The sequence below is a fragment of the Alosa alosa genome, chromosome 8, assembly GCF_017589495.1.
Source record: "Alosa alosa isolate M-15738 ecotype Scorff River chromosome 8, AALO_Geno_1.1, whole genome shotgun sequence".
Lineage (NCBI taxonomy): Eukaryota > Metazoa > Chordata > Actinopteri > Clupeiformes > Clupeidae > Alosa > Alosa alosa.
In genome coordinates, this window is record NC_063196.1 from 29,202,921 (window position 1) to 29,213,014 (window position 10,094).

Below are 10,094 nucleotides of genomic sequence, written 5' to 3' on the forward strand. Positions count from 1 at the left end.
TCCAGTTACAGCTAGAACGGTGAAGCATTGTGAAGTGCTTATTCTTTCTCTCTCTCTCCTCTCTCCCTAGTTTTTCTGTGTGTGTGTGTGTGTGTGAGAGAGAGAGAGAATGTGTACCTGCCTGAGGCCATAGATATGTAGTTTCCACACTTCCCTCCCTCTCTCTCTCTCTCTCTCTCTCTATCTCTATCTCTCTCGCTCTCATTTATTTATTTATTTTTATTTTGTGGGTTTGCGCTTCTTGACGCTTTTGTATACTGGTATAAAGTAAAATTCTGAAATCTAATCTCTCTCTCTTTCCTTCTCTCTTTCACTGTGTACATGTGTGTGTGTGGGTGGGTGTGTGCGTGTGTGTGTGTGTATGTGTATCTGATTATGACCCATTCAGTTTCTTCATTCTCAAATTCAGTGCATCTCTCTCTCTCTATCTCTCTCTCTCTCTCTCTCTCTCTCTCACTCTCTCTCTGATTTCCTCCTCTCTGAATCTCTTCAGCTGTAGGGGCATCCCCAGAACAGCAAACGTTTCCAGGCATTTCACCTGTGATGACCTACACACCAAGACTGACCTTGCTGCCTCTTAGATGGACCCTGCTGCCTCTTTCTTTTCAGTTATGAGTGCTGTTGTGAAAAATAGCAATCCTTGGGTGCGTCTCATGAAGTGAGGTTAACACCTATGACATTTCTGCACCCTCTGTGCTCATTAACAAAGACAACTTTTTTTTAACAGGCCTTTCTCTGTTTACAGCAGAAGGCTTGCTGTTGGAAATGAAACAACGTTTGTCATGTTTGTGGAAAATTGGTGTGTTTTTTTTGTAAAACTTTCCTTGTGCCCTGTGGAGGAAGAGAAGCACTGTTGTACCATGTACAGTTTTGCATTTGCATTCTGTAACTATTTCGCACAGGAGAGAATGGCGCCACCACCCTTGTGGTCTCAATGCTGTGGTTTACTAGGTCATGGTTCAGGATGAAAGATCACAGGTCACATCAGTATGCATGTCTTCAGTATGGACCCTTTCAAGAGAGTTCCATTATCAGCATCATAGTTGGCCCCACAAGACTTCCGTTTCAACATTCCATATGTTATCTTAATGCAGAGGAAGTAGATTGGGGCCCAAATAGAACGTTCAAGCATTGTTTTTGTTTTTATTGTTGAAAGGGTCTATGGACCCTTTCAAGAGAGTTCCATTATCAGCATCATAGTTGGCCCCACAAGACTTCCGTTTTAACATTCCATATGTTATCTTAATGCAGAGGAAGTAGATTGGGGCCCAAATAGAACGTTCAAGCATTGTTTTTGTTTTTATTGTTGAAAGGGTCTATAGACTGCCTCTGGATTGGGGTCCAATTCTCACTGCCTACTAGAACACGTAGGCTCACGTTTCAGGCTTTGAGGGTTGTGCTGTTTGCCCCATTTCTGTTGCATCCTCACCGACAGGGCATAGCAAACAGGGGTGGAGGGATAATAGGCTGCTGCAGTCATACCAGCCTGTGAAATATGCACTAAATATACACAGTTCAGTTGTGGTCTGGTACAAAATACGCTACAATCAACAAAAAAAAAAAAAAAAACATATTTCACCCCATATTGACTCATGTTAGTTTAGGGAACACATCTTCACCAGTAATGCATTGTTAATATGTGTATGTATTCATGCTCAACAAGGTCTGAATTAGGCATCATTGCTCATCTATCTATCTATTTTTTTTCTTTATCAAAAACATTAATGTAATGTATCAAAGCAAAATTCCAATTCACACAGTCCATTAATGTAGTACATACTGTATGTTAGCACCAAACCAACGTCAGACCAGTTGGGGTATGTAATGATAAGCCACTCTGGAACCCACAGCCTTTTCTATAGAACTGGGCCATTTAGGGGACTTCCAGTCATCCCCATCATGTTCTTCTCCACTAGTTCAGTGGAAAGTGATGAGTACTCCAGCTGACCAATGCTGACGCAGTAGCCTGCATGTTACAGAGGTCCCCTGTACCCTGTGGCCAGCTCAGGCTGTTTCCTTATTCAGGCCTCAGTTACTGTAAGCTTCATGGTTTCATTAGTAAAACCCTCATGTTATAATGCACAGGTTGTGAGGAAATTTGTGGGTCTGTGTGTGTGTGTGTGTGTGTGTGTGTGTGTGTGTGTCTCTGTGTGTGTGTGTGTGTGTGTGTGTGTGTGTATGTGTGTTCATGTGTGTGGGTGTGTGCGTGTGTGTGTGTGTGTGTGTGTCTGTTTGTTGCATGTGTGACATACTTGCCCCTTGTTCTATAGTCACTTGTCAGAGCTGGGTTATGCAAGCTATTCCATACAATGTCATGTAAAAATTGTTAGCTGTCACCACCTTTTTCAACAGAAGACAGAGAAAAGAAGCTATGTGTACAACTTATTTGCTTCATGGTAATTACATGCAGTCTGGACAAATTCTCCATACACACACACACACAGAGGTGTAGCAACCGTTCATAAATGAGCGTGATTGGCTGTCAGAACAGCATTTGAACATCTGCAGCATGGAGCCGCGCGGCGCTGTGACATTTAAAGTGCCTCTCGCTATGACACGACTCCGATTCTCTCTGGCTGTACCTCGGAACCGTCGCGTCTTTCAGGGTCAGCGGCAGGCTGCAGCAATGTCATTACAAACGGCTCAGTGACAAGACAGTCAATCAGCCCTGATGTCATGTTTTCTCTCCCTTTCTCTTTTACTGTTTTCATCCTCCTCTTCATTCATTCTTGCATTTCTCTCTCTCTATCTATCTATCTATCCCTGACATCCGCTCCAGCAGTGACATACCTGTTCTGATTGGCACCAACACACTGGACATGCTTTATGATGAGCACTGTGATCACCACACCTCCAGCCTGACTTCCCCTTTGCCTGGATACACACAGATCTTGAAGATGCTGGAACTTAGAAAGAAACAGCGAACGAGTGGACACCTTGGAACTGTGACGCTTAGAGGGAAAGAGCCCAAAGTAGTCCCCGCTGGAGGGAAAGTTCCTCTAGAGGGTCACGTGAGCACCAGCAATGTCACCGCTGAGAGATGTGCCCTAGTTGAACATCCGACCGCCTCAGCCCTGCCAGGTGGAATCTTTGTGGACACTTGCCTCATCACTTTGCCATCACAGCACCCCTCCAAGCTTCCTGTTTGGGTCAGAAATGAAACAGAGCATGACATCACACTACCTGCGAACTGCGTTATTGCTGAGCTGAGCACCCCTCTTGACATCATTTCCAGTCCTTCTCTGGAATCCAAGCAGCCTGAGACAGTCAAGTGTTGTCAGCTGTCCTACCAGCAGCCATGTTTAGCTGAGACACCTGACTTGAAGTTCGACTTCGGTGAATCTCCAGTACCAGAGTCCTGGAAGAACAGAGTCACACACAGACTGAGGCAGTTCTCTGACGTCTTTGCCCACCACGAGTTGGATTATGGCCATGCAACCAGAGTAAAACACCACCTCAAGCTCAGAGATGAAACACCCTTCAAGCAGCGGTCAAGGCCAATCCATCCCCAAGACTATGAGGCAGTCCGTAAACACCTCCGGACCCTCCTTGACGCAGAAATCATCCGGGAGTCTGAATCTCCCTTTTCCTCTCCCATTGTGGTCGTCAGGAAGAACGTCAGACTGTGTGTCGACTACAGAAAATTGAACAACCAGACCATCAAAGAAGCCTATGCACTGCCTAATGTGGAAGAGACCTTTTCCGCTCTCTCTGGGTCCCAGTGGTTCTCAGTCATGGACCTGAAGTCTGGGTACTACCAGATTGAGATGGAAGAGACTGACAAGCCCAAAACCGCCTTTGTCTGTCCATTAGGTTTCTATGACTTCAATCGTATGCCTCAGGGAATAACAAACGCCCCCTCCACCTTTCAACGGCTGATGGAGAAGTGCATGGGAGACATCAACTTGAAAGAAGTCCTTGTCTTCATTGATGACCTGATTGTGTTTTCCAAGTCTTTGGAAGAGCATGAAACCAGGCTGACCCACGTTTTGACACGGCTCAGAGACAACGGTCTGAAGTTGTCCCCAGACAAGTGTCGGTTCTTCCAGACCTCTGTACGCTACCTTGGACATGTCGTGTCAAGGGATGGAGTTCACACTGATCCAGAGAAAATCAGAGCCTTAACCACCTGGCCAGTGCCCAAGACTCTCAAAGAGCTGCAGTCTTTCCTGGGATTCTCTGGATATTACCGCCGCTTTGTCAGAGACTACTCTAAGATTGTGAAACCCCTGAATGCCCTCACCACCGGTTATCCACCCGCCCGGAAGGGACATAGGAGCAAGACTGGCGTGAAATACTTCCACCCTAAAGAGCCGTTTGCAGACCGCTGGACTCCTGCATGTCAGCAGGCCTTTGAAACCCTCATTGAGAGACTGACAACCTCCCCAGTCCTCGGATTCGCTGATCAACAGCTGCCCTATGTGCTACACAAAGCTCAAGTCTCACCTCAAAGAGAGTTACGAACTGGCTATGAAGAATGCAGAGAAGGTTGCTGTCAGAAACAAAAGACGCTTTGACAAGTCTGTCCGCGCGTCTGCTCTAGCGGAGGGAGACCGTGTCCTCGTTCGACATCTGCGGCTATGGAACAAGCACAAGCTGGCTGACCGGTGGGAGTCAAGTGTTTACAAAGTGATCAAGCAGGTGAATGACTTACCTGTCTATGTTGTCCAACCTGAGGGGACAGATGGTCCAACACGCACTATCCACAGAGACCTGCTGCTGCCTTGTGGAGTGTTGACAGATGAGGAACCTCTAGAGCAATCTGAGAAGGGAACAACACGACGACCGCGAACAAGGAACAATCCTGTTCAACGGTCAGAAAGTGAAGCTTCAGACCCTGAGAGTGATGACTCATCCTGCTCTGAAATTCCCCCGGCTCTCTATGAGACCAGATTCTCCAGAGTCTACAAGATTCCCAAGTGCTGCCATGACTCCCCAGCTGTTCACCCAGCCGGACCTGAGAAGCATGAGGGATACTTACCTGTGGAATCCCTGGATGATGCCTTACCTGTCTGTGCTGCTGCTCCTGAAGGTTCTGTCCATGCTGCCACTGCTAAGGGTCGTGTCCATGGTGCTGCCATTGCCAAGGGTCCTATCCGTGGTGCTGACGCTGCTGGAGGCCCTGTCTATGCTGCTGCTGCTGGAAGCCCTGTCACTGTCGCTGGAAGCCCTGTCTCTGCCGCTAGAAGCCCTGTCTCTGCTGCTGCCACTGGAAGCCCTGTCTCTGTTGCTGCTGCAGAAGCTGAAAGAGCAGCGATCGGTGAGAATTACTTTCCTGAGCCCGTGGGAGAGACATAGCAAATGAGTCTCAAGATGACCCCCTCTTTGGGAACTTGGAGAAAGAGCCCTCGGAAGCACCTGAGGTGCCAGATGATGAAGTGCCTTCTGAAGGTCCTCCCACCAGGAGATCTGAGAGATCACGGAGAGCTCCCAGCCGCTTTCAGTATTCCCAGCTAGGGAACCCCCTTATTTCTTTTGCCCACACCATATTAGATGGTCTTAATAGGGCCATGGTCTCTTTTAATGAGCTAGAAAATCACTCACTCCTGAGGATATAGCTTTCCGAAAGTTAGACCTGTAGACACCCATGAAGGGACTCAGGGTGATTTAAGGGGGGAGGGTGTAACCCACCTTAAAGTTTGGTTACTAAGACCATAACTTTAGTTTTAGAACAGTTTGAGTTCAATAAATATTTTAATATATAAATAGAATAAATATGAATAAATAGCAAGAAGCTGAGTTTACATGATTATATGTATTTCTTTTTTTGGTCTGCTTGAAAGTGCAGGTATTCTAAAATACTTTTATTGTGGTATAGTCATCTCCTAGGTGACGGGTTTTTTTTCACTCTCGAGACTCCACTTGAATGAAATTGATTAGACGTTACTGATAATCCTCTTAAGAAAAATAATACTCTTTATCTAACTCTAATCTAACTTTTTCTAAATCTATCTCTCATATTGAATCATTTTACCTTTCCTTATATCTATTTTTCTACGGATTGTTGAAGACCTGTGTTGTTTGAACCTCGAACTCCGGTGAGTTAAAATACTTCGCTAGCATTCTGCTAGCGAGTGATTAGCACCGTTAGCTGATAGTGCATTCAAGTCAATAGGATGATTAGCATGCTAGAAAACTGAGCTAACTAATTAAAAACCAATCGGAGATGCTTTTACTTTATTGTTCTTTTAAGTGCTGCTATTGTAATAATATTGTCTTTAAGTATGTTTTTGAGTAATAGAGAAGTTGTTAATGAATATATTGAATTACATGATTTTAAATATATGATCGTTGGTAGTAACGAACTCCTAAGAGATAGGAGACGTTAATATTAGAATGTTTAGAGGAGCGCGCACAGTAGTAGCCTGTGTGTGTGTGAGTGAGAACGGCACCTCTTCTCTCTCATTACCAGCGACGCTAACGTCGTAGTTTGTGCCTAGCTAAGTTAATAGGACTTAATTGAACTGGAATTGTAGTTCAATTGGAATTTAATGATATCTTACGGCTTTGATATTGAATATATATCCTTAATTGTATTCTCAAACTGCTGTATGCAGATTGGTTTTTATGTACACTGGAACACTGGATGGCGAGTCAGTCCCCTTGGATCGATTGAATTGTTCTACCCTTTCATACTGGATAACCAACCCCTTGAACTGCCCTTTCACACTGGATAACCAACCCCTTGAACTGCCCTTTCATACTGGATAACCAACCCCTTGGATCTGTTCCCTGGATACAGATAAGCCTTCACACATACACTGACATTGTACACTCACACCACCTTACCCGGGTATTTATTTTCTTTTGGACATTTGAGTTTTTAACTATTGATTTGATACTTTGCATTTTTAAGAGCTCTTTTATTATTTTATAGGGTTTTGTATTTATTTACTATTTATTTTCTATTTACTAATATTTCCTCTTCTTTTCTCATAGAGAAAAGATATTCTTGCATTTAATAAACCTGCATTATTTATTTATAACAGTTTACATACTGGTGTCCTTGTCAATTTACTCCCTCCTTAATGCCGAACCTAGAACTGGCCTAAACTTAACAGTAACTCATAGAAGCACCTCCTTTTACTTTAAAGTGCAATTTATTATTAAGTAGAGTAGAGGGGTGCTACATATCTATCTATACTAATGGACCATAGCTGGACCTCTCTATATGTTTTAATGCCTTAACTATGCTAAACAAATGAGTAAAAACTGATGGAGTCCAACCACTGACTTTGAGCGTTTACTGCTGACTCTTCTTCTGTCATTTCTGTGATCTGACTGGCATAACAAGCATAACGTGAGCCATGAATTACTGATTAAATCTGATTGACATAAACTCGGAAAAGGAATGAAACAATTGCACACTCATAATAGGGTTTTTTGTGTGTGCGTGAATGTGTGTGTGTGTGTGAGAGTGTGTGTGTTGCCGTGCAATGTCTCATCGGAAGAGTGTATGCAGCGGAAGTGTGTTTGGCTGATTTGGCAAGCTGCCAGTAAAGCATGCTGAATCACAGTTTCAGCGCCACAATCCAACACTGCCCCGAGTCTCCAACCCCCCCTTTGCACACTCGCCACGCACCACAAAGGACATAGAGAGAGTTAGCGGTGTGTGTGGGTGTGTGACAGACATGAAAGAGAGAGAAGGGAAACATTTGAAGTGTATTGAGTATTTAAATATGAAGTTGGCCTATATGGTATTTACTACTAAATATGTCATATTTACCTTTTTGACATCTGTTATTGAGTTGATTTGTACTGCATGTATTTGGGACCGTAGAAGCAATTCAAAGCTTCTTCACTTGACTTTGACCTATTTTGGCATTGGCCTTGACCTTTTAGTGATGACCTGCTAGTATTTTGTTAGTTGTGCTCTTTTGGAAGGAAGCGTCACCATGTACTCTAAATGCATTGAGCCTCTTAAACACATTGGATTCCTTTCTATTGCAACTGTCCATTCCTTTCTATTATGACTAGCTTATATGACTAGCTCATATATATATATATGTTGGTACACTGCAGATGTGTATTTGTTTATCATTTATTGCGTATTGTTTATTGCTTATTGTTTATTAGGATCCATATTAGCTAGGATCCTCATTAACTGGGACGTGTGTGTGTGTGTGTGTGTGCTTATGTACATCTATAATTAAATTGATTCTAGAGCTCTATCAGCAGACTCAGATCTAGAATAAGAGCTCTTACCCTGAAGGTGATGATACAGGGGCCAACCACATAACCAATTTGCATGTGTTATGATTGGATGATCATAGAAATATGCCTAGGCCCTACTGATGATTAAAGTTCTTTAGAAAACTAATGTTGGCCAATATCAATTGGAAGGTGCCAGAACCACAATACATTGAAACATTGCCCAGAAACATTGCTCAAAAAGTTGCCTTGTGTATCATCAGCGTAAGGCTAAGGAAAGGCTAGAATGACTAATGACTACACGACCGGAGACCCGAGGAGGACAGACGGACTCCCCTTTTACTGGCAATTTGCATACACACCAGTGGTCCTCCTCCCCGTTGTGTGGCCGGGTGCCTGTTTGTCATATTCTCTTGTCAGTTTGAGGCTGACCGTAGGAGTGAGTTACGTGAGCTAGTCACATGGAACCCCTAACCACACGCAGCTCTCCTGTCCTGTGGTGGCTGAGTAGATGCGGCACCATTCCTTCAGTCAGATCACATTTAGTCATTCTGCAGATACACTAATGCAATGGGGCTCTCCACAGTTGCAGAATGCAGACATATTGAGAAGCCATTCCCAGAGTCAGACAGTGACGATAAAAGTCTGATAAAATCCAAAGTGTGCTTTCACCAGAGTTACCTGGCAGGCACACTGTAGATGCTGAAGACAGATTGGGATAGTATATTTTCAAGTTAATTTAGTTTATTGTTATCATTTAGTTAATTTATGAGTTATGTGTATGTGAACATGAATATTTGAGTAGAAACAAATCCATAACGTGTTATTGAGGCCTGGTGCTCTGTGCTGTTGCACCCAGAGTAGTGTTGGGAGTGGGATATAGAGTGTCAGAGCCTGTGCTGTAATTAATACACCTTGTGTCTTGCTGGTCGGGTGTGTGTTGCAACAGAGGAGCCGGTGAGGTGGGTTGACCTGTGGTTAAGCGTATAGCTTTTGTTATGAGGACACGAACGCGCTCCACACAAACACACACACACACACACATGCAGACAGGAGATGAGCTGTCTTGTCCGGTGACATTTAGGGTTGGTTTCATAATGACACGGTTCAAATTCTCTCTCTCTCTCTCTCTCTCTCTCTCTCTCTCTCTCTCTTAATTCAATTCAATTTAAATATGCTTTATTGGCACGTCAAATCATATGATGCATTGCCAAAGCGTTCACAGGAATAATAATAATTACAAAAAAGTAAACAAACAAACATATACAAACTCTCTCCCTCCTAATTTTATCTTTTCTGTTGTTTCTTAGAGAACATTGTTCAGATTCTCTCTCTCTCTCTCTCTCTGTCTGTTGTTCTATTTTTGTCTCTTTTGCTCCAGGATTCTATTCAAAAAAAGAATTCCAATGGTCATTATCTACCTCTTTTCTCTTCTCGTCTTTCTATCCAAACAAGAGTATTGTTTGAATACACCTGAATGTATTCTTTCTTTCTTTTTACTCTTCAAACTTGTCTTTCTTTGTTGTCTTCCTCACACTCAAATGCATGTCTGTCCCTCCTCATAGAGCGACTCTCACCCATGTCATCACGTCCCACCCTCCTCTCGGCCTCTCTCTCTCTCTCTCTCAGCCTCTGTCTCTCTCGTCCTCTCTCTTGGCCCCTCTCTATCTCTCTGTCTCTCTCGACCTCTCTTGGCCTCTCTCTCTCGGCCTCTGTCTCGTGTTGAGTGCTGGATGATTATTGTTGTTTTTCAGGCTTGAAGGGCAGAGCTGAGGCTCACAAAACAGCTGTTCCTGGAAGAGGCTTCCTGAACCACCCACAGAGAGAGAAAGAGAGAGACAGTCAGAATAAGAGAGAGAGTGAGAGAGAGAGAGAGAGAGAGAGAAGGAGGTGTGAATGAACTACATCTCTATGACCTCGGGCAGGCAGCAGACCTGAGAGAG

General features: G+C 43.9%; 1 long non-coding RNA gene across 1 annotated transcript in view; it reads left to right on the forward strand.

Moving 5' to 3' along the window:
- Positions 1–618, forward strand: part of LOC125298763 — a 3,269-nt gene extending 2,651 nt beyond the window's left edge. The window contains exon 3 of the long non-coding RNA XR_007194269.1: positions 494–618. This is a non-coding gene — a long non-coding RNA (uncharacterized LOC125298763). The remainder of the gene's footprint in view (positions 1–493) is intronic.
- Positions 619–10,094: the final 9,476 nt, after the last annotated feature.